This window comes from Neomonachus schauinslandi, chromosome 8 (genome assembly GCF_002201575.2).
Source record: "Neomonachus schauinslandi chromosome 8, ASM220157v2, whole genome shotgun sequence".
NCBI classification, from domain to species: Eukaryota; Metazoa; Chordata; class Mammalia; order Carnivora; family Phocidae; genus Neomonachus; species Neomonachus schauinslandi.
The window spans coordinates 100,426,740-100,449,954 of record NC_058410.1 but is presented as its reverse complement, the minus strand read 5'-3'; the positions used below and the strand labels follow the sequence as shown (position 1 = coordinate 100,449,954).

Sequence of the window (23,215 nt, the reverse complement as noted above, 5' to 3'; positions counted from 1 at the left end):
AGGAAGAGATAAGTTCAGACTCGGACTTCAAGCTACCTTTACCTTCTCATCCAAAACAGATTTTTCTCTATCAACATTCCATTATGTATCAAAGGATGTGTTCCACTTGCACACCTATGTATACGTTGTCACCTCCATATAGATACTTGCCCCTTATCTCTTGCTTAATGAAATTTTCTCTATCATTCAAGAACATTCTCAAATGGATGGAGCTGCTCCTCATTCTATAAACTGGAATTGATTTCTCTCTCAACCCTCATAACACTTGTTTGTATCATCTGCATGTCACAGTTAAATAATATATTATAAGGTTGTCGGTATACACATTTCAGTTCTTCTACTCCTTGAGGGTGGATATTATTTTATTTATATCATGATGCCTAACCAAGCACATTTAACATTCATATTTATATAAAAGTGAATTTATTCAAGAGGATCTCAGATAATGATGATTATTATACTGTCACTGAGAACTTATCCATCTGATTAATTTTATTTTTTAATATGTAAGCATTTTTTTTACTGAAGGTAGTTGACACATCTGATTAATTTTAACCCTTTCACAGTAGCCAGGTTGGAAAGTTCTACATTTAACCTAACAATGTTACCACTATTCTAATATTTGTGAATAATCTGAAACAACCAGCCGACTCTCTGGCCCGCCCTCTGTAGGACACACACCAGGAAAGTAGAGCCGGGAGGTGATCGCCAGTCGCGCCCTGCCATTGCAGGGGGTGCTTTCGGAGGAGCGAGACGCTGCCCCATGAGAGCCTGGAGGTGAGGCGAATGGCCTGATTCCTGGGTAGTGTGGGGCAGGTGGATCGATCACCGCAACCTACCCCAGGTCTGCTGGACTGATCAAGAAAGCAGTCCCACGTGAAGGTCTCCCCCAGTGGGGAGGACTCCCCGGCTGTTCCTCCAAGGCCTTGCGCGCGTGAGTATCAGGGCTGTGAGTCTTTCGGGGACAGGCACACAAGCAAGCCCAGAGGAAAGAAAGAAATAAGGAACACCAGTAAAGACCCACGTTTAGCGCTATTGAGCACCTTCTAGGTTAAACCCTCAAAGCACTCCTGTGACTAAAGCCACATCATGTCAATAGTTCGTTCTTCCGTCCATGCCAAATGGATCATGGGGAAGGTGATTGGAACAGCAATGCACAAAAACAGCTAAAGTGTTTTGGATCCCTATTTATTAAAGTACTTTTTTTTTTTTAAAGATTTTATTTATTTATTTGAGACAGAGAGAATGAAAGAGAGAGAGCACATGAGAGGGGGGAGGGTCAGAGGCAGAAGCAGGGTCCCTGCCGAGCAGGGAGCCCGATGCAGAACTCGATCCAGGGACTGCAGGATCATGACCTGAGCGGAAGGCAGTCGCTTAACCAACTGAGCCACCCAGGCGCCCTATTAAAGTACTTTAATAAGCGAAAAACTTTTGCCTGCGATGCTCTTCAGCAGTGCACAGTTGGGGATATGGTGCTTCTCAAAGCTCTACCTGTTCCACCAACAAAGCACATGAAACATGAACTGGCCGAGATCATTTTCAAAGTTAGACAAGTCATAGATCCATTGACCAGAAAACCCTACCTACCTGGAAAGCCCAGTCAGCTTTTTTTACTTAACCAAAAATCTGGAAGAACTCAATAGCTCTTCAGCACAGTGAAAGAGGATTGGAAGAAGGAGCCAAAGGGGAAGATTTACAAGTCTGCTTTATGAAAAAAGAAATTTTTCTAAGTTTCATTACAAACGGTCTGATTTCTCTTCTGGTATTTATGGAGTAGCTAAAAGTAAATGAAGTAAAGGCCTTGTTAAAATTTTTCGTAAAAGTTTAAGGTCCTGTTTTAAATTTCCTTTTCATTGGACATACGTTCCTTTTATAGTAAGTGTGCTTAGCAGTCCCTTGCATTGTTTTGTAAGCTCACTGTTTTAAAAGGTGTATTTTTTTTTCATTCAAAGGAATCTTGAATTTATCTTAGAATCTTTATTTGGGGAGGAAAAATCTTTTGATATAAAACAGATAAGACTGCAGTAAGTGAATATTTATTTTTGGTGTCATATATTTGAGATTAAATTTTTTTCTCTGATTTAACCAGTTACAAATGGAAATAATCAACAGACTTTATCAGATTAAAGTCTGTATTAAGAATGTTGACACATAGAAAATAAAACTTGAAAATTAAAAAAAAAATCTAAAATCAAGTTGTTTTTGTTTTTGTTTTCTTTTTTCTATGAGTACCTATAACAAATAATGCAGTACCTGGTATATAGTAGGTCTGTCAATTTTAATGACTAAATGAACAAAGAAACATTTTGGCAAAAACGTTTTTGATTTATGGCTCTAACAAGTGTCTTTAATAATGGCAAGTGTTTGTTTTTTTGATGATGGCTTCTCCTTTTTTGAAAATAGCCAACAATAATGAGATAAGTTTGGTGCATAATATTAGTAATCAATTTATTAAAGCAATTTTAAACACAAGAATGAAAATAATAAAGAGGTTGATTTTTATGCCAATTCCAAAATCTTTCTTTTTAACTAATTTGCCAGGCACAGTATTTCTTTAGCCATAACTTATATTAATTCCATTAGAAGCATTTAGAAATAATCTGTTTCTGTTGTCGCCTATTTTGTACTCTGATTTGTTATTTCAATGATGCCACTTAAAAACTTGGTGCCTAGGTGGCTCAGTCAGTTAAGCTTCCCACTCTCGATTTTGCCTCAGGTCATGATCTGAGTCATGGGATCGAGCCCCATGTTGGGCTCCAGCCCCATGTTGGGCTCCATGCTCAACAGGTAGTCTTCTTGAGATTCTCTCTTCAATCACATTGCATATGAAGTCAGGATTGGACACCATGCTTGACCTGTGAATACATGGGGTTTATAAGTGGGAACTGTGTGTATATGATTCAACTGAAATTGAGACAAACACTTCTTTATATAGCTTTATGTACAGCTAGGGAAGATATTATAACAAACTAAACCATTAACATGATTCACAATAGTCAATTTTGGACAGTTGTTTTTCTTCCTTGCCCTTTATCAAACAAAATACAATGATTTTGTATCATTGTATGATTAAAGATGTACATGTTAAGAGAAGTTGATTTTTAGATTACCTAGGGAAAAGAACAAGTCCAGTGAGTTTTTTAGAAGCAGCAGATATTTAGGATGGTTTATAAATAGCCCTGTCTGAAAGGAGGGTGACAGAGTGAGAGTCCTCTACAATTAATAGGGATAAAACTTTTCCCTTTCAGTTCTTTTATGGTTCTGTTATTCTAAAATGATAAGAAGAAGCAGTAAAACCTGTATATAATCTGGAGGATATTTGTTTTACTCCAAACGTACTCAGCATTTCATTGGATCATTAGCTCTACATGGAAAAATATATGCCATGTTATTTTCCTTGAACCTCTGCCACAATTTTTGACATAATTCCATAATGCAGTTGGGTATGTAATTCATTTTTGCTGAAATGAACATATTAGCTTAAAATATTGGGATGAGAAGTATGTTTTAATTTGGAAACACTAAAATATTAGATGATGGGAATTCAATGCTGCCTCTCCTCACAATCCAGCATTCCTTAAGAATATTCCATAGAACACTTTATACCCTTTCCTTAAAAAAAAAAAAAGGTTCTGCATTTAAATAAACTATGAAATTTAAGTATCTTTCTTAGTGATTCATAGTTTTGGCCCAAAATGTCACTGAAATGTCCTAAAATGAAGAAATCAGTTTAACTGTTTTATCCAAGCTTTCTCCCCCCCCCCCCAAAAAAATTATTTTGATCCTGGAAACTCTTTTTCAAGGAATTCTTATTAATATTTCACAAACATTCTGTAGCATTTACTTTGAGAAAGGCTGCCAAGCATACATTTCTGAAATATATGGCTGTGCAATTTAATCTAGCCCTATGCAGTCTAGAAGAATCTAGAGGGGTATGAAGAATTTCTGGCTCATGATTTGCATAAGCTTGTGTTGTCAGAGCATTCTCCTTCAAGGACTTCAAATGACTGCATACTCTTGGATTGGCTGCCCAATGGTGGAAATCACACCAGAGATGCTGTGCTGCATTAAGGCAATTCTGTCTCTCTTCTACTATAGTTAAGAAGACTTGTTGGCTTTTTTCCACATTCTGCTCCCATTCACAGATGAGCCTTAGAGAGAATTTGGAAATGGAAGGCCTTTATGTCTGCTGTGAACAGGGTCAATTCAGTGTGGCAGCTGTGAGCTGGTGACATAGACTTATATTGACACAACCCACTTTTTTGCTGCAGAATCACAAAGTGAAAGCACCCCAGGCTCTTCTGCCGTTTTCAATAAGATACGAATTTTTCTCTTCCTTGTATTAAGCAGAGATCTGTCATCTTGACTTGTACACTAAATGGTCCATTCTGACTGCCTTGTTTGTGTCCAATCCCAGCCAGAATCCAGAAACATGTGTTAACATTCGGCATGTTTGGGGGCTAGTTGGAAGGGCCTGAGGCAAAACTCCCTGATGCCTGCTGGAGGCTAGTCAATAATCATTAGCCCTTCAAGTGGTGGATGCCCAACATAAACTGTATTTATTTATTTAAAAAAATCTTTACTTTAAGCCACAGGGAAAGGCATTTTAGAGTAGGCAGTTTCCCTGCAGTTACTAGATTGTAATAAAGACACAGTTATGAGGAAGGAGGAGGCTCAGAGGGAGCACTGTTCTCAACAGAAAGAATGGGAAGTCATCAAAATTAATTAATGAGTCTATGTATAGCAATGTCACTTAGTATCTTCAGTTATTTTCTCATAGCCAACCTTCCAAAGTTCATCACTCACACCAAAAAAAAAGATCTCTTTGCAAAGGGGAATCACCGGTATGCAAAACAATGCATCAAGCTCTTCTATGTACAAAACACTCCATTGGTTAAATTAAGAAATTAAATATGATCACTGACTTGGTGCTTTCACTCTGAAAGAGACAAACTGAGGACATTGCAATTAATAAAAGAATATACAGAAACACAACTTCGTAAATATTGGTCATATCTAAGTTAAATAAGGTATCTTTTCTATAGCACAACTTTTCCTTTATTTCAGTAGTGGAAAGTGAAGAATACTTATTGCATACAGAGCTTACTGAATAAGAAATGATGCATTTATTGGTGTTTTTTACCCCTTTTAAATTTCTCTCCAAATTCTAATGCTATAACCCATACTACACCATCTATAAGATAAGGAAGCCCATCAAATGAGCTCTGGAGTACATGTGCATTCATTCATCCTTTACTTAAAGAAAAACTTTGTGATTCTCTACTTTGAACCCAGCTCTGTGCCAGGAAAATTCCTCCTAACATAAGGACAACAACTTTCAGCCAATAAAAGTAACTAGCAATGCAGCTATTGGAGTACTTTTCCCAAAGAGTAGATAAATAGTAAGAATCTCAAATCTAAGCCCATTAATTTGTTGGCTTTTATTGATATGATTTATGTATATTCAACCCAAGAATATGAATTATTATGCATTTCTTCTGGCCTATTTTTTAGGCCCTTACTCAGATAACATTTCCACTTGAAGCTTTGCCTAAAAAGCATTCCCTATAGAACTGAGTTTCTCCTTGGACTTGGGTTGAGAAGCCAAAGAGAAGGAAATAAGGCAAAGATGAAATAAAAGGATCCAGGGGGGAAGCTACAAGGACTCAGAATGAGGGCAGCAGAACTGCCACTGGGCTGAAGCCAGGGTAGAGCCAAGCACCTTACAAAGTAAAGAGCCTTGGAGGAGAGCCATAATACATCCAATCATAGTCCACTTGAAGCATCAAAATGCAAAGCAGAAAGATGGGAGAAAGCTACAAAACAAGGCAGAAACAAGGATTATCTGAACAAGAGAATGGAACCTGAAGGAAGGGAGTGGGCAGACCACAAGTGGACTCACTGAGACTTTGGTGTGAAGCTCTCAGTTACTTCTGGTGGTGGCCTTAGATTATTAAGAATGCTGAACTGGTAAAAATAAGGAGGATTGGGACGTAAATAGAGGTAAGTTATAGGCATGGAAGGCATAAAACTTGGATGTGAATATTACTACCAATTTCCACTAATTATTATTTATGCTACTTTAGGCAAATTGCCTAACTTCTCTCAGAGTCCTAGGGTTCTTTATTTGGAAAATAATAATCCATCTTACCTCACTGCTTATGATAAGATTAAATAGCAATGTACATAATGTACAAAACACAGTAATTAGGATAGATAAGTATGCAATAGTAAATGGTTAGCTGGTGTTGTTAAATTTTTTTTAAGATTGATTTATTTATTTGAGAGAGAGAGAGCGAGCGAGCATGAGCAGGAGGGGTAGAGAGAGAGAGAGAGAATCTCAAGCAGACTCCGCACTGAGCATGGAGCCCAAAACAGGGCTCAATCCCAGGACCCCGAGATCATGACTTGAGCTGAAACCAAGAGTCTGACCCTTAACCGACTGTGCCACCCAGGTGCCCCTGTTAATATTTTTAATTTGACATTAATAATATCATAGAAGAACTTTGAGTTCCTACAGACATCTGTGGCAAAGTAAGAAGAAAATAAGTATTCCAAAGCCCATAGTCAAGTAAGAGCTAAGCAGAGCTTTGGATTCCATTCACTTGCATTTTCTTTTCTCTCCCAGGTTGTGAAAATATATAATGATGGTCAAGGTCAACACAATATGGAGAAACATATATATGGAAAAGCATAGTAGGAATCATCAGAGAGCACAATGTGCAGTGTATGGGGAAGACCTATCCTAAGGCCCTGATAATAAAATGAGAAACTATCCAGAATCTACAAGCCCATAATATTTGGTCGTTTCAATGCAAACGGTATTTAAAGGACTGTATTTAAATGACAGGTGCTGGACTCTTAAACCTGACATACAAAGGTAAAATGATTGATATTTTATTCACTTCAACTCTAGCTCATCTCTGGGCAGAAATTCCCCTTTTCTTGAATGGCATTACGGATCTGACGTTCTAGGTCTTTTTTTTTTTTTTTTGACCAACGTGTTTTAAAAGGTATTATAATCAGTCATGAATTAGAGATGAATTAGAGTTATTTGTCTTCCTTCCCTTGCAGAGTGGTTTGCATAGAATAAGCCACAATTTTGGCTTGTTGAGTTAATAAATAGGGGATCTTGTAGGTAGTAAGATCCATCTCTTATTCTTTTTTATATCACCCTTTATATGGAGTCTGACATGTAAAAAATGTGAAACCTACAAATTTGAATTACATGATGATTGAATTGCTGCTGGTTTTACTTTCTAGCACTTTAACTTTTATTTGATTTCAAGATTCCTATAATAAATTTCCATATTTTCACCACTACACTTGAGTTCCTCCTCCAAACATATCTGGATCTAGTATGGGTCTTTCTTATTTTGGTGACAAATTCTAAGTATATTAGGAAAGTATAATTTAAAACTCCCCTTTTCATAAACTGTTACATAATTTGCAAACCAATCAGTGTTTCTAAGTTTGAATGAATAGCTCTTCTGCAATCCTAAAAAGTAACTTTTTTTTCTTTAGCTCTTTACAAACACACACACACAGAGACACACACACAGCATACTACATGAACTATGGAGCAAGAAGCCATAACCTTAAATTGACCTTGGCCAATTAGAGTGCTGTTAATATAGATGTATTTTGTTGATTCACTCTCTCAAGGAGTTTTTTAGGAAAAACTAAATTGTAGCACATTTATAATTCAGCATTATTTTCTCAGATTAGAATTGTTTACCGCATGTGCCAGAATGGGATTGCCAACAGAATAGAGAAAAGCAATCAAGCCTTTTCTCATGGACACCATACAGAAGCCCTGCTGGGGACAAAACCAGTTGAAAGCTACAGTATCAGTTTGGGAAAAACCCCTTCCCATAACTATTTCCAGAAGCCAGGATGTGGAAAGAGAGAAAACTGTTAAAAATCTTTTTGCAGGGGTACCTGGGTGGCTCAGTGGGTTGACATCTAGCTCTTGGTTTCGGCTCAGGTCATGATCTTGGGGTCATGGAATGGAGCCCCAAGTCTGGCTTGCGCTCAGTAAGGAGTCTGTTTGAGATTCTCTCTTCTGCTCTCTCTGCCCCTCCCCTCCACGTTCCCTCTCTCTTTTTCTCTCAAATAAATAAATCTTAAAAAAATATTTTGCAATCATGTCAAAACATAAAGCAATGGTTCTACTTAGAGGGGCTCTCTAAGTTTGTAATAGCAGTTTCAAACCCAGTATGCTTAATAAATTAGAATTTACTGCGGAGCAATAGAAGTAGAGGCGCAGAAGCAAGGTTAATGTTTAAGTAATGCCCAGAGGCCCTAAAGAGTGTGAGAGACATTGAGGGAAAGAGGCAATGAGTGCCTGCAATGTAACCGTCTGGGTGTCTCATGGACAAGGATCAGAGGAAGGTGTGTATGAGTAGAATTTCTATTCAAACCATGCAGGTCTACAAGGCTTCTGCTGGGCTTTCAATATCTACAGCTGGACTAAAACAGATTAGGTTCTCATTTTCTAACCTTTCCCCAGAGAATTACCATTCTTTTTCTTTCCCCATCACTTCTTGCCTCTTCAGTTTGATATCCAAGCAGTTTTTCTCATTATGATCCAGACATTCTGTCCCAGATGGACCATCCACTGAAATGCCCCCTAGCTCAGCCCTCTCCTTCCCTCTGTCATAGGGACTGGATTGCTGGGTAGAAAGAGATAAATAAATAATGGAGCAGAAAAGAACTGCTCATTGGAATGTTCACCAGCCAGCTGCTGTGGCTCACTCTTTCCTTTTTAGTTTTCTCACCTTACAGTCATTTGTGGAAACCCCCTGTGGGTGGATAGTTTTCTACTTTCCTTTGATGTGGGTCAGAACCCCAAATTAAATAGCCAAATATCCCAAATACTCCCTCTTTCAAACACGTCTACAGAACCTGAATCAGGCAATAGTACCAATTAAAATGAACAAGCGTAAAGATGGTAATGCTTTTATTCTTATCGGAAGTTATCTAATCAATACATAATCATTTATCTCACCTTTGTTACTTGAGCCCCGCCCTGATTTCTTCATCACATCATCAAGAAAGGACTTTTCCTACTGATTCTCCGCAGGAGGCCAGAGAATCAACAGTGCAACTCACATTTGTAAACCGCCTCAGTATTTCCAAGAAATTTTATATAAATTATCTCATTAAGATTAGGATTCAGTAGGGACCATCTAGTCCAACCTATCATTTTTCTCCATATTCTGCAATAAAGCAGAAGATGGCAAATGTTTTCAGTACACGGTCAAATAAATATTTTAGGCTTTGCGTACCATCCTGTCTCTGTTGTAGGGTGAAAGTAGCCACAGACAGTATGTAAACAAATGCGAGTTAAGTGTTCCAACAAAACTTTACAAAAACAAGTGGAGGGCTGGACTTGGTCAATGGTCTGTTATTTGCCAACCCGTGCTATAAAGGGTTTGTTTACTAATCTCTAAATATATCTTGTGTTTTCCCATCTCTTTGTACTTGCACATGGCTGTTGCTTAGCCTACATGTCCCTTTGTACAAACTAGAAAAAGGAAAAATGTGCCTCCTCTGAGACAATAATTTCGATAGAGACTAGCCCTCGGGGAGAATGAATTAGAAAAAGATTTTAAGCTCTTTCAGGTCAGGGTCATATCTAGGTATTCAACTATAAGGCACTTAACAATTAATATTGCTGATTTTGATAAAGAAGAAACAAAAATACAGCTTCAGAAATACCTCATTTCCTTTGAACTTAGAACATCAGATTAATCCTTATGCATCTAAATTATTTTCCAGCTTTATGTTTATATGGGAATTAAAAGGGGTTGTGGCAATTCACAGTTCCCAAATAGAGAGTATGAGAGGCCAGTGTAGTAGGGATTTTTTTTAATTTGCAGCATCTGAAACTTTTCATTTATTTGGAGATTTTTCCCCCAAATGGATGTTGGCAAAAGACAAAGTTCATCTTCAATATAACACACCAACAAACCAGAACTAGTTTTTCAAGCTTCTCTTGCAGCTGGCATGGAGATATGACTACATTTTATCAATCACATGGACTCACCTTACACTTTGGACCTGGAGCCTCATGACACAGGAGAGGACCCATGGCAGAACCACTCTTGAGGCCACAGCAGCTATACCTAGGGGTCAGAGGTGGTCGCTAAGCCTGTAGGGTAGGTAGTAGCCTCACCAGACAGGACCTCTCCTGTAATTTTATCCGTGATTAGGTCTGCTGCTTAGTTTCTCTTGTTTTGCTCATTATGTGAGCTTGGTTGGCCAGCCTTCTTGGATACTTTACAAACTCAATAATTTTCCAATAAATTGCTTTTTTCTGATAAATCACTGAGATGCTTGCAACGAAGGAGGTTAGTTGATACAGCCTTTTCCTCCACATTCTCACCAATAGATGTGATAGCTCTTATTAAAAATTTACCAGTGTGATAAAGAAAAAAACATACCTTATTACTGGGATAATTTTTAGTTACCAGACTCCTAGAGTAATTGGACGCATTTCTTTATTAATTTTTAGCCATTTAAATTTCCTAGGACTGTACTTATTTATCATCTCTACCCAATAAACTTTACCATACTCTTTAATATCAGATTTTTAATTTTTTTCCTTACTTATTTTCAGGATATTATTTATAATGTGGATAATGCTATGTTAAATTTTTTAATTCTGGAATTTGTTTTTGATGCACTATATAAAGAGACACTGCAAAGTGGGGTGGGTGTTATCGTTACATAGTTGACCATTTATCTCAACAACACTCTTAGACTTTTTCTCCTTTCTCTACTTCTTTGTAAGATTGGGCAAGTTCTTTGTTTGTTTGTTTTAACAATTCTAAATCTCAAAATGTTCATCAGAATACTTATTTACCATGTAATTTAAAAATTCTCTAATTATGCCATTTATCTCTATTCAGTGTGATCATTATACACAATGTTAGGAGAATAAGAAAGAATGAGAGACTTGATAGTATTTTATAGTAGTAAGAGTCTGCAGTTAAGAAATGAATACATCTTACTTATTATTTCAACTGATAAAGCACAAAGTCTTGATATTAAAAAGTTGATTATACTAGAACTTGGTCAATGAAAGAATGTGGAAACAAGGGAAACAAGAAGAGCCTGAAAATCTACATGAAGTGCATGCAAGGAGGAAAGTCTTATAGACCACTGAGTTCCTTGTTTGGAAGGCTGTAGAGAGAGACTTATCCAAAGCTCTCATATGAAATAAATGGACAAAATTCATTCTATGCATAGGTGAGGTTTTGTGTTACCTATAAAATTATAAAAGATTAAGAAAAACATAAACTCCAACACTAATATACACGAGCTGTTAGTTGACAGATTATGGGCCTAGTCTGAAAAACGTAAAACAATGTTGGTTCCGATAAAATTCTGGAAATGTCCAACTAAGGTATGATTGATCCCCAGAGTAAGGCAGACAAAGGTAATAGTTATGCCAATAGACTCCAAAAGACACTGCCAGGAAGTTGGTAGTAGTTCAAGTAACTTCACTCTTCACACTGTTGATAAATTTTACCTTATGAGTCACTGTCACTTCATCATATTGGCCCTTCAGAATCTTTCCATTCTGAAAATCTTATATGTGAGAAGCAGCTCATAAGCTTTGACTCAACCACCTATGACCAATCAGGCTTGAAATTATAATCTTGGAAGGTCAACGACTTGTTTACCTGTCTCTTGAGGTGTTAAACAAAAGACACCAAAAATATGAACTTTAACCAACATGGAAAATTTCCTTTCTATATATTGTGTTTTTTTTAATATTGTAGCATAATTTGAGGATGACATTTGTCAGCATAAGAGCAGTTACATGGGAAAATACTTACTCTAGCTTTATTTCATAATGGGCTGGGATAAGAGTTGGGGACATATACTAAGAAGGTACAATTTAGTATTGACAGATTTTACTCACAAGCTAAGATGACTAATGGTGATAATAGTGATTTAAGCAGAAAGAAACCATTATTTATTTAAGCAGAAGTAAACAGTGATCTAAGCAGAAGGAAACACTGAAGCAAAGAATTACCTCTGACATACTGTGAAGATAAACTATATTCTTAATTTGGTGGGGGAAAGTAAAGAAAATATATTGAATTATAATTCGAAGTTGTTGGTGAAAACATGGTCTTTACTGTAATATTCCAGTACTGAGAAATAACTTTACTACGTGATGAATAGTTACGATCTCAAGAAACGGTTTCCAAAGGCAATTCAAGAATATGCCTAAATAGATAAAATTACAAATATATTCAAGACAAAAATAATAAACCTAAAAAAAATCTTTCCACAACTTTTAATTAGAGCAGAATGAAACTTGGCAGCTTCATCTGGGACACTTCAGAAAAGGAGTTCAGTGCCCTAGGATGAACCCAGTCCCTGACTGACAGGTCAGAGTGTTTTCACTTAATTAAACCCATGGAGGGAAGTCCTCTTTGGGTTTGTGTGGAGGATATAGAAGAAGTATAAGAATGCCTTTCCTTACCGTGCTTGTGTGAAAGGCTGCTTTAGCTCCATTGCATTCAAGACATTCCCACTTCCACACCCCCAGGCATATACTCCTACCCAGGGGCCAGATATGGAGAGAATCTGGCAGAAGGCATTCCTTGAGTCTGTTCCCGTTATTCTGATAATTTGCTTTTTTGCAATACTTATAAACCATCAGTTTTAGCTTTGAGAGCACAGAGCCCACCCACTGAGGCAAAGTGTTCTTTTCTTGACTAAGCATATGCCCGAATCTTGGAAAGAATGTAAGAAGAGGTGAAGAAGGCTCCACAGTTAGGAAAATAATTATTTAAGGTTGGAAGACAAAATTTAATCTTTTGAATGCTAAAAGCTAAAACCTATATCAACATGATACCCAAAGAAGGATGCTGCTTTTCCATTAATTCTGTCCATTCATTCATTTATACAGGTATGCAGTTAATTTTGCTGTCCACCTACTGAGTGTCAGGCATGTGTGGTCTTTGGTGATTAAGTGGAAAAGAAAGACAAAGTCCTCATTCTCATGGATCTTGTATGCATGAAAGGCCTGCCATTGATTAATGATGTCTCATGTAAGCTTCATGTTAGAATACCTTAGGTCCTATGTATAGACATTCAATCTTTGGAGTCCAGTCATTTGGGTCCATTTAATGTGAGACTTAAGGTGCAAGTTTTAGGATACGTTGTTGATGATGAGGCCACCTGGGCTATCAGAGGATAAGAGCCAGAAAGAGGAGGCCCAGCCCCGCTCTGACCTGGTGAAACTTTCACCTCCCTGGCTACAGGAGGCATAAAATGGGCACTGGGTGGCCCTGCATGCTTTTCCACCTGATTTATCCTTTGCTCTGTATTGCCAGATTAAATCCATTACCCATGATTACTAAACATACGTGACTGCTATGACTGTCCTCCCAAATGTCACATTCCTGCTGAGTCACCCTTACTGGAGCTCTTGGATGCTGACATTTTCTAATCAAGAAGATGTATGGGGCGCCTGGGTGGCTCAGTTGGTTAAGCGACTGCCTTCAGCTCAGGTCATGATCCTGGAGTCCCGGGATCGAGTCCCGCATCGGGCTCCCCGCTCAGCAGGGAGTCTGCTTCTCCCTCTGACCCTCCTCCCTCTCATGCTCTCTGTCTCTCATTCTCTCTCTCTCAAATAAATAAATAAAATCTTTAATAAAAAAAAAGAAGATGTATGGAAAGCAAGCAGAGAAAGTGAGAAGGTAATTACAGATTCATCAAAGTGAACACAAATAGGTTAATGGCAGGGAAAGCAAAGAGAAATAGTTACTTTAATTAGAGTAAGCAGAATGGTCTCTACCAAAGGTGACACTGAAACTACCAAGGATGATAATAAGCCTGACATGAGAAAAGCTAGTGAGAAGGTCTTTCCATTTAGAGGAAACAGCTGGTGAGAAATACCTAAAGCAGTGAAGTGCATTGGTCCTAGGAATAGAAAGCAGGCTAGTGTAGCAAGAATAAGGGAGTTAAGAGAAGGTGGTATAACAAGATGTTGAAACATTAGGCAGAAACCAGGTCAATCCAAGCCTTGTAGGCCATGCTAACATCAATCAGAAGATGCTTTGTGTTTATCTGCCAGGTTCTTGTTTATAGCTATTCAGACGGAGAACAATAGACTGAAGTTCTAAAGGATAAAATAAATACAGCTAAACAATGACTTAGCAAAAATTAAGACGTGTACTAAATATTTAAATGGCAACCACGTCACTGATAATTAGTCTCCAGAGAACTGCCCTCATTATGACACAGATGTGAGAATGCTATGAGACTTTTTATTAAGAAAAAACTACAGCTTCATCTTAAGGACTTAACAATTCAATTATAAACGAGTAGAATTAAATAATGTTGGTTTTCTATCAAATTCATTAATGTTTTTCTGGAACATGATAGACACTTAGATAAAATTAAATTGTGTTTCCAATCTTAGCAATAGTATATAACAATATACTACATTTGGCTTCTGGATATTTGTCATTCTTCATGGAATTATCCATATATACATATATACTATATGTATGCTTCCATATTACCATATAGTTTAATGGAATAAATGGCTTGTTCTTAGGCAGTTTGCAAAGCATCAGCTTTACTATAAGGGTATAGACAGAGTCTACATTGGGCATGAAGAATGCTCACATACCATACTCTCTTTTTAAAAAAGTTAATATTATTAATATTGAAAGAGAAAACCTGAAAAGCAAATAAATCTCCAAACGTAGAATCCTTAGATTTCTATTATAATGAAGAATGGAATATCACATAATATAAGAAGAGGGGGCAAGAGATCTTATAAAGATTAAGATCTTCAGATCTGCTGTAAGATTGCCCCATTGCTCTTAAATGAACTTGAGAATAGATCAGGATGAAAGAGGACACACATACAGTAGAAGAAAGCCACCTGGCTCCCTAACAGAGGTCAAGGCCAGGTGCATTTTCTCAACCACTGGGGAGAAGCATGACTTTCCATTTTTCCCTGTGTTAGACAGAATACAGCATTTCAATCTGAATCACATAGTGAAATGTCCTGCTGTGAATGATAGAATATACCCACATAAGGAGAGAGAGTTTCAAGTAAGAAAAATGATGTTTCTCGTTTAATAATTTTGGTGCGTTGCAAAGCAGTGTGAACTTTTCTTGAATATATATTGAATATCCAGCAGAATCCCTTCCTCGAAGCCAATTTCTCTAGCTTTCTTGTCCCCTGGTATATCTTCAGCATTTGGAAAAAGGTCTACGTCATATTAGGTGCTCAATATATTTGGTTATTTATGAAGAGAGATGAAATAATAGAGATGTACAGTGTAATATTCTCGATATACAATGTAAATCCTAAGTCAAAATCTGCTCCTAGATTTTGGCTTGGCTACTATCTCTCACAATTAAGATACTGCAGTAGTGGTTAAGAGATCAGGGCTCTAAAATCAGAGAAAATTCATGAGTCATTTCTGACTTAACTACTTGATAATTTTATAAAACTGGGTCAGATACTTGACCTTACAAAGCCAATTTTCTCCTTAGAAAATGTATAAAATAACAGAAACCACCTTCTACAGTGATTATGAAGATCCAACAAAGTAACACAAATTACTTAGTAACATACCTCACTCATGTTAAGTGCTCAGTGAATGGTCATCTATTAAAACAAACAACTGAATAAGCAAGCATTATTCAACAGTAAAACTATGTCTATCCTGTGCTTTCTAGATTCATTTGAATCTGCAATTTTCACATCCAAAGAGAGTTGTGGTATTTTTAAGTCTTAACACATAAAAAGTTTATTTCCATATACATAAGGCAATCAGCAAATGGTACACAATCAACATATAAAGATAATTGGATATCTTATACAAGACCAAATGCTTTATTTATTCATAATTGAGGGAAAATAATCACTACCAACAATTAAGATATAAAGTCAATCCATTTGATTAATCATGGCTTTAATTTCATGCTAGCTTATGATGTGGTCTACTGCACAGACAGACTACAAGACTTTCTAAATTATTTTATAAGACTTTTAAGTCTTGGGGCACCTGGGTGGCTCAGTCGGTTAAGCATCTGCCTTTGGCTCAGGTCATGATCTCAGCTTCCTGGATTAAGGCCCACATTGGGCTCCCTGCTCAGGGAGGAGCCTGCTTCTCCTTCTCCCTCTGCCTACAGCTCCCCCTGCTTGTGCTCTCTCTCTCTCTCTCTGTTAAATAAATAAAAGAAATCTTAAAAAAAAAAAAAAAGACTTTTGAGTCTGTTCTTTATTCTGTCAGAAGTGAGTGTGAATTTTTCAACTCACATTAGGTGGTGCCTACAACAAGTAATGCTAAGTGACTTCCAAAAACCAACATTCTTTCTTTTCATGTGACAAGTCAGTAGATGTGAGACCACAGCTACAGTTCTGCTCCACAACAACTGAGTTTGGGTCTATTTCCCGGTGTTCTTCAGTCCAGGCTTCCAGGCTAAAGCAGCAACCCTTTAGTGTGATGTGTCCATTTTTGTGTCAAAGGGAAAGACCCAAAAGAGCTTGGAGAAAACTGCAGATGCCTGCTAAATCTTCTTCTCAGATATGACCACTGAGTGAAACATATCACCTACATACCACAAGGCCAAGTACAAAGTCAGTGAGGCACGGACCTATATTCTTCCCACACATGTTACATGACAATGGGTAGAGATCAATAATTACTTTTTACCAGAGGAGAAAGTGATGAAACAATGCTAAATAGGCTTCATAGAAACTGGGATTCAAACGAAATTTCCCCACCTGTAAACATAATTTGAATGAAATACAAACCAAGTGCAGATCTTCAAGAAGGCAGATAAAATATTTGAAAACATTTTTTGAGTGACTGTAAATAGTAAGGTCTTAATCTCTCTGTCCATGTTACTTGAAAATGTATTTGACAGAAGAATAAATCTGTAAATCTCCAAGATTTCCTAATGGGAACAGATGAAGAGAGCATTAAGCACACATGAGGATGAAACCATAGGGCATCACCGATTCATTTTGTCTTTCTGATAAGATCTTCCCTTTATAAATAAAGGAAAACAGTTTTAGAAAAGAAGATGAAAACTAATCAAACATAAAGCCATATTCAAACCCAGTCAAAGAGGCTAATCTCCCAGGAAGGACAGTGGATTGATACACTGGGAAGATGAATCAAACAACATCCAAAGCCGAGAACCAACCCTGAGATTTGACAATCAATGCATCACTGGACACCTAATCAGCCTGTCTCCTTAGAACACCATGATCTAAAGGCAAATCAATAGCAGTCGATCATATTATGATCTTGTTAAAATGGTGAGTGATGAGTGAAGACCAGGCAGTTGAAAACTTTCTACTATATTGCTTTGGGCAATAAAACATAGGGATTCCAAGGAGAAAATCATGAGGTTGGCAATGCAGGAAATAAGGCCAGTCTCTGACAGTTAGCATGTCGGAAATAGATGAGATATCTGACCTGAAGGACTGTGCTGTGAACTACAGGCTACTTTGGTGCCTGGAAGACCTGGAGGTAATATATATCAGAGATGTCCCAAAGGGGCTTTCCAGAGGTTCTTGCATTGGAGAAATGTCTTGTAATGTTTCTTTAGAAAGTCTCAACAGGCTAACAACAGGAAAGTCAATCTAGAGATGACTGAGTACCTCAAGTCCCTAATTTCTAGCAACTAGTGATCTGAGGGAAGGTGGTTCACCATTCTATCTCATGGCTGCTGGTGAGAAGCAAAGCAACATGGAAGCTTCTTTACTAAACAGCACTTTTGCTTTTTTAAGTTAGGTAGTAGGGCAAGATGTGATGGATAGATAGGTAAATAGAGAGACAGAGCTTTGCACACCCTTTATTTTTTCATTCTAACTCAGTAATTCTCAGCCAGGAGCTATTTTGCTCCTGCAGGGAATGTTTGGCAATGTCTAGAGACATTTTTTTATTTTCACAGCTGCATAGATGCATAGATCTGGTGGGTAGAGGCCAAGGATATTGCTAAACATTTTACGGTGAACAGTATCATCTCCCACAACCAGTAATTATATGACTCAAAATGTTAATAGGCTGAGATTAAGAAGCCCTGGTCTACCTGAAGCTTGAACTCCTCTGAAGACATTACTTACTCTGTGACCCTCTCAAGTTCTGGTTCTACCTGAAGGCCTCTCGATTTGCTGTTCCCCCCATATAAAAAGTTCTTCCCTTTTTCCTCTTCATGATCTGCTTCTTTGCATCCATCATTTGGAGTCAGATATCACTTCCTCAAGTGAAGCCTTCTCTCAAACTACCTGCCCCTCCAGTGCCTGCTTTGTTTATCAGTATGTGCTATGTCATATGATTTATTCTGTTTGTTTCTTGTCTATCTTCCCATATTAGAATATGAACTGTGTCTTTTTCTCCCAATGATATATGAGTAGTACTTAGAATAATGCCAAGTGCATATAAGAAATTCATAGATGTTTATCAGTCCATCATATATGGATATCTTTACCCAGACTGTAAAGGTCTTAGGTGGAAACCCCAAACTCTAATAGAAATGTCCAGGAAGACAGAACTGGAATGTAATGGTAAATTAACAAGCCTAATCTAATCAACTGCTTGGATTATAATATCACTAGCATGAAACATAAAAGAAGGTGCCCAAAGAGGAAAAAATGTGATCATGGGCTGTAGTAAGTAATTCAATACTGAGGAAGGGAAAGCGACAGGGAGGGAGGGAGAAAGAGAGGAATGCTGTGTATAGCAGCCATGAATATAGTCATTTGAGAGATATGTACACTCTGCTGTGGGGTATGAGTGACTCACCAGACCTCGTCACAGTGGGATTGGGAGTTTATGAGTTTTCACCTCCTTTTGCTCAGATTCTATTTTTACTAAAGAAGTAACCTCAGCTTTCTAGTTACTCTAATATTGAAAAAAGGACTACTTAAAGGATAGGTAAAAAATGGTTTGGTCCTAAAAAGTGACCCAGGCAATTAGAAAGACCTAGGAAAGTTGCACATTTTAACTAAGCCACAGTTCCCACTCCTGTATATGCTAGTATCTACTGTTTGGAGAGACCATAAAATTTAGCAGCAAATATCCAAAATATATCAGTGTATTTTTGTTTTGGTTTTGAAATTTTTTTTGGCTATCATGATGACAAAGATAATTTATACTTCAGTCTCTTCTTTTTATTTAAATTCAATTAGTCAAGGTATAGTACATCATTAGTTTTCGATATAATGTTCAATGATTCATTAGTTGAATATAACACCCAGCGTTCATCATATCACATGCCCTCTTTAATTCCCATTACCCAGTTACCCTATCGCCCCCACCCACCTCCCTTTCCTCAACCTTCAGTTTGTTTCCCTGAGTCAAGAATTTCGTATGGTTTGTCTCTCTCTCTGATTTCTTCCCATTCAGATTTCCCTCCCTTCCCCTATTGTCCTCTGCACTATTCCTTATATTCCACATATGAGTGAAACCATATGATAATTGTGTTTCTCTGAGTGACTTATTTCACTTAGCATAATACCCTCCAGTTACCATGTAAATGGTAGATATCCATCCTTTCTGATGGCTGAGTAATATTCTATTGTATATATAAACTACATCTTCTTTATCCATTCATTCATTGAAGGACATCTCTGCTCCTACAGACACTTCTCCAAAGAAGACATACAAATGGCCAACAGACACATCAAAAAATGCTACACCTCACTTGCCATCAGGGGAATACAAATCAAAACCACAATGAGATACCACCTTACACCAGTCAGAATGGCTAAAATTAACAAGACAAGGAACAACAAATGTTGGCGAGGATGTGAAGAAAGGGGAAACCTCTTACACCATTGGTGGGGTTACTTCAGTCTCTTTTGACCTTAGTCAATGTGGATGAGTGTCTCTGAATCTGACCAGCCATGGAAGTCCTGACAAGAGTAAAGTTTTAAAACTTTAAGGATAGAGATGTCACTGAAGTGGCTTTGTCTTTTGAAACTCAACCAAAGACAGCCAGAACCAAATGAGCTTGTCCTGTATAGTAGATACTACCAGCACTCACCAACATCTGGTTTCCTTCTCTTTCTAGTTACACAGAAGATCACACTTCCCAACGCTCTTGAAGTTAGGTGGGGTCATGTGACTAGTTCTGGCCAATGGTAGTGAGTGGAACCTCTCATATGTGTCATTTAGAAGCTGAAACAGAAGAGCAGTATGAAACCTTCACCTACCCTCTCACTTCCCCCTCCACGGGGACTGCTGAAGCCACAAGTAGAACTGGTGTTACTTGCATTAATATGTCTCCTGAATGTATGAATGGAGTAGAATGCCCCAGTGAGATATAATGGGCATGAGTATAAAAATTTCTCTTGGTTAGGCCACTAAGATTTGGGGATTGTTTGTTTTCCCAATGTAGACATATGTTGTCTGTAAAACTTGTCTTGCCAAAATATAATAGGATAAACAGAAAAATTTAGAACTAGTGCTTAGTGGAGGCTGGAGCAATTGTGACCCCTCCCTACTGGGAAGAGGAGAGTGGAGAATGACTCTGTGGGGGAAGAGGGGCATGCCCACGTGCACACATGCATGTTTACAATGTGATTAGATGGATTGTACATGAATGGATAACTGCAGATCTAAAGTGTGTGTGCACGCACGCATGCTCTAGAACATAAAACCCTGAATTAAATGCATCCAACTTTTCTGGTACTTCAGTAATTCTTTATTCTGTAGAGTGCTGCATTCCTTGAATTATGAACTTGCCGGAGATTTACTGTAGCAGGCTCCTTGAGGAGTATATTTTGGCTTCACAGAATAGGGGTAACTCTTACTTCCAGCACAATATATGCTCAACTAAATTCTCTCTATAAAGTCCAGAGAAGGCATTCAGGGAGACAGCTCATGACTAAAAATGCAACACATCATATGCAATTCACTGACCCTGAATGAGCACATGGGGTTGTTCCCTAGAACCAGACACTTGCTTAGAGGTACCCTCACCATCATACATAGGGCTGAAGATTTCAGTACTCACAAATCTCCACAATGGATCATGATGAATGGGATAGGTTTTCATCAGGGTCCACGGATAAGAACTTTCTTTTTTTTTAGAGAGAGTGAGAGTGAACATGAGTGGTGAGGACAAGGTGGGGCAGAGGGAGAGAGAGAGAGAGAATCTTCAGCAGGCTCAGGGCTCCATCTCACAACCCTGAGATCATGACCTGAGCTGAAATCAAGAGTCGGACCCTCAACTGACTGAGCCACACAGGCGTCCCAAGAACTCTTGTCTACAGATAATCAGCCTAACCAGAAATAAAACTTAACCTCTGCTTTTTGTGGGCTAATCTAAAAATTAGGAGTGAATGTGAAGCGATCCAAAATACAATACTGCTTAATTTTGCAAGTTAGAGAAAGAAGAAAGCAGAGTGAAATAGTATTGTGATAACTCCTTCAGAGTGTAAATGTTATATTCTCTCCCTCTCTCTCACTCTCTCTCTGTCTCACTTTTACTCTCTCCTCCATCACCCTTTATGTTCCTATGAACACAGCATATGCCTTTACCATGAATCATGACCAATGAATAAAATATTCCAACTAGGGTTTAGCAATTTATACTTATTTTTTCTAATATTGAATTGTGTCACTCAAAAAACAAATCCTCCCTTGGATTCCATAGAATAGAGAAAATTTTGTCTACTAGGAATTATAATTAATATGGTAACACTTGTTGGGGCACCTGGGTGGTTCAGTCAGCTAAGCATCTGCCTTAGGCTCAGGTCATGATCTCAGGGTCCTGGGATCGAGCCCCACACTGGGCTCCCTGCTCTGCAGGGGAGTCTGCTTCTTCCTCTCCCTCTACCCTGCTTGTGCTCTCTCTGTCTCTCTCTCAAATAACTAAATAAAATATTTTTTAAAAATATGGTAACACTTGTTTTTGTAACTCCTAGTATTTTGGAGGATTTTTCAAATAAAAATAAAGAAGGTAATAATTTTTGCTAAAACTTTCAGAGGCAAAGATAATTCGCTCCAAGTCAACAAACATAGTCAAGTAAATGATAAACACTTGTCTAAATAGAATCTACTCTTTAAAAAGTCTACTCTTAAAAAGTCTTAAAATTGATTATTAACTATAAATTAACACTCTCTTTTTTTCTGCCTTTTCCTCAATTTATTTTACTCAATCTTCTGACCTCAACCCCAGTATAATCTACTCCTATCTAAATTTTGATCACATTCAGCTGTGATTATGTAATATCAAAAACAGCTTAAGAGGTGTACGTTATTTCCTTATGCAAAAGACACACACATCTTTATAAGTTTCAGATTCAAGGAATTACTCAAATCCAAACCAGATGTTAGCCATAATATAAATAATAATTTACTATTTATTAATTATTCATTGACTTCATGCCAAGGCCCTTAATTCATTAAACTCTAATCATTACAAAAACCTTACAAGTTGGTTGCTGTGACCCCTACTTTGTAAATTAGGAAAATGAGGTTAATTTGTTTGCCCATTCATTAGCCAGCAAAACATTCAATTTGGCACATGTAATTAAAAATTATATTTTTAATTCTTCAATTCTCATTTGTCTATTTGCTACACATTTATTTATTTTCTTTTTACTTGCTACATATTTAAACTCAACTTTCCTGGTCCACAGAAAAAGTTATATTTTTATGAAGAGTTATGTTTTTTTAAACAATTTTTTAAAAGATATCTCCAGGAAAAAAGTGAAATAGTTGGCTAAATGAATTACCAGTGGAATCTACTTATAAGTGGGTATTTTATCTTTTGCTTTCATTTCCTCTCCCTGCTAGTATCCCACACTCCTAGATAATTTAAAATTGTTGATAGACATAAACATCTGTGTATCTTAATATGTCCCCTCCTTTCTGATGTCTCTAGTCTACCCTATAAAGCTACCCCATGAAACTCTGGAATCTTTTAAGAAAGGGACTATGTTTAATTCATCTTTATTTTCTCAATGACTAATAACATGCCTAGGCACTTAGTAGATGAGCCCTAAGGGTTTGTTCACTTGGTTAAGATAATTCATAATTTAATCCTTTTTTGTATTGGAGGTAGTTTCTCTACGAGGATTTCTACAACTAACTGCCCTCTTTGCTACCCAAGTCTGAACAGTATGAAAGATAAGGACACCATTATTACAGAAAAGGACTAGGTTGGAGGATGACCTTTAGTGTGAAATCCCAAAGATCTC

The 23,215-nt window shown here is 37.5% G+C and overlaps 1 pseudogene; it reads left to right on the top strand.

The window, feature by feature from the left end:
- Positions 1 to 1,089: 1,089 nt before the first annotated feature.
- LOC110582178 lies at positions 1,090 to 1,659 on the top strand (annotated as a pseudogene).
- The last annotated feature ends 21,556 nt before the right edge of the window (positions 1,660 to 23,215 follow it).